We start from the raw sequence: 3030 nt of genomic DNA on the forward strand, positions 1-3030 counted from the left end.
TGATTGGTAGAGGAAGGAAAAGGAAACTGTCTGCTAGAGCCACCCGGAATATTGTAAGAAGTGTTAATGCAAATCCAACCACCACTACTAAGGACATTTTAGAAAATCTGGAGTCTTCTGGCATAAAAATATCAAGGCAAACATTGCAAAGGACTCTGCATGAAAATGGTCTGAAAGGAAGAAGACCAAGAAGGACTCCATTGCACACCGGAAAACACCTTGCAGCACGTCTAAAGTTTGCTAGGACCCATGTGAATTCTCCAGAGTCCGTTTTCTCAAGTATTTTGTGGACTGACGAAACAAAAATTGAATTGTTTGGCCATATGGATGCTTCTTACGTTTGGAGGAAGAAAGGAGAAGCTTACAACCCAAAGAACACCATATCCACGGTGAAACATGGTGGTGGTAGCCTAATGTTTTGGGGCTCCTTTTCGGCTAGTGGTCCAGGTAGTTTGGTCAAGATAGATGGAACCATGAAGAAGGAGCAATATTTGGAGATACTCCAGAAAAACATTAGACAGGATGCGGAGAAGCTCCATTTAGGACCAAACTGGGTCCTTCAACAGGATAATAATCCAAAACATACTGCCAAAATAGTCAAGAAATGGTTTGAGGATAATCAAATTAATGTTTTGGAATGGCCTAGCCAGAGTCCCGACCTGAACCCTATCGAAAACCTCTGGCACATATTGAAAACTGAGGTTAAAAAGCGGAAACCTAGAAATTTGAGGGATTTGGAGAACTACTGCATTGAAGAATGGTCAAAAATCAGTGTTGATGCTTGTAAAAACCTTGTTGATAAATATCCAAAACGGTTACAGGCAGTTATTAAGAATAAAGGGCATGCTATTGACTATTAGTAAGAGAGGTATGAATAATTTTGAACTAGTGCCATTATTGTTTTTCTTTGTATAATGTTTCAAACTTGCATAATTTATTTATTTGTTGAGTTTAAATTAAATGCTTATGCTTGATTTATTGTTTGAAATCCCTTTAATATTGTCTACCTTCTGGTTTGAGCAATATTCTTATAGAAATCTCAAAGATCCGAGGGGTATGAATAATATCGGGCACAAGTGTATATATATATATATTAAGCAAAGCTCACTATTAATTAAGTAGAGATTAATAATTGTAAACTATTAATCCTTACCCTCCATATTAATATAGCTCGAGGATAAATATACCTATTGAGCTTATTCTATATCTACAGTACTATAAGCACTTTTTCTTTAAAGTATTAATACATTGAATTAAACTTTGCTCTTCTAGACTTCCGGTCTAATTCCTCTATAAAATATTATATATATATATATATATATATATATATAATATTTTATATATATATATATAATATTATATATATATATATGTATGTATATATATATATATGTATATATATATATATATATATATATATATATATATATATATATATATATGCAGCATTTTTTCTCTTTGGCATATTTTATTAAATAAAATAGACGTTTTTTGTCTATTAATTCTATTTTCGATCCTTTCCATCTTCCGAATAACAGTCTTCACTTCTGGCTTGAACTGGCTGATGTAATCACCATATTATCATAAGTCCGAGTACTTTCCAACTTTTAACCAATGATAAAAAAAGATAAATAATTAACCAACTTTAACCAATGGAAAAAAAAAAGATAAATAATAAACCAATAAAAAGAGAAAAGAAAACTTTATAAATTGTTACAAAACCAGTAAGATTAATTTATCCCTGGCGATTAATCCTGAAGGATTCGAAAGTACTCGGACTTGTGAGAAATATGGTGATTGCATCAGCCAGTTCCCGCCAGAAGTGAAAACTGTTATTCGGAAGTTGGAAAGGGTCGGAAATAGAATTAATAGCCAATATAAAAGTCTATCTTATTACATGAAATACATATATATATATATATATATATATATATATATATATATTATTAGAAGGCTTCCTTCAGTCTTGACAGACTATGGATACCCACTGTAAGGGTTCCTCCGCGTGAAATTTGTGTGGCAAGAGTTGCGTAAATCCAACCACGCCTCTCCTGAGTCAACATTGTTGCATACCAGTGGCAAGTTGAGGTACAAGACGACTGGAAACAATGCCGAGATAAGCGGAGAGCACATACAGCGCCTAGAATTCCCAAATGGTCACCCATCTAGTATTAGCCAGGCTCAACGTTGCTTAACTTCGGTGATCTGACGAGAACCGGTGTGTCAACGTGATTATGCCGTATATACATATATATATTTATTATATATATACATATATATATATATACATATATATCTCGTTTATTCACATTGATAAACATTAAGATTTTGCTAGTTTCGATACAAAATTATTTATTTTTCAAGTATGACCGTAATGATGGAAATGAAAGAAGAAATCAATTTGCATTTCGAAATAGATCGCAGTTTGTTGAAAATCACGTCGACAAAATAAAATAATTTTATGAAAACGTATTTGCTATGTTAAAAACCATTAAAATCGTTGAATTATAAAACACAACAATAACTAAGTTGATTAATAGCATGTCTTTATTTAAACCTAATATACGAATTAGTTACCCTTACAATTGTATCGAATATACATAAATATTATACAAAAACAATGTTTATTGTGTTAAAATGAATTAACTTAAAATAGATTATTTTTATTTTACCGTCAATGCAAGAAATTGGCCCAACTGTTCTAATTATTTAGATATAAATAATTTTGCAAGTTCCTTGGGATATATTTTCAAAATATATATAATTATGGGGGATATATATCTGTACTAGGAAAAGAGTCGAATTTGACCGCATATATATATATATATATATATATATATATATATATATAAAGTAGTAGCGTTCGTGTGTGTGTGTGTGTGTGTGTGTGTGTGTGTGTGTGTGTGTGTGTGTGTGTGTGCAATTCTCCTAGAGCCCAAACCACTGGATCGATAATGACTAAACCTGGCATGATGTTGGTTCCCCACATAGGGATAGTGCACACCATTTTTTTTTTTTTTTACAAGGAAG

At 32.0% G+C, this 3030-nt stretch overlaps 1 pseudogene; it reads right to left on the minus strand.

The window, feature by feature from the left end:
- Positions 1-2128: 2128 nt before the first annotated feature.
- LOC145278399 (5S ribosomal RNA) lies at positions 2129-2245 on the minus strand (annotated as a pseudogene).
- Between the last annotated feature and the right edge of the window lie 785 nt (positions 2246-3030).

This window comes from Euprymna scolopes, chromosome 6, assembly GCF_053919585.1.
Source record: "Euprymna scolopes isolate OS-2025 chromosome 6, ASM5391958v1, whole genome shotgun sequence".
NCBI classification, from domain to species: Eukaryota; Metazoa; Mollusca; class Cephalopoda; order Sepiida; family Sepiolidae; genus Euprymna; species Euprymna scolopes.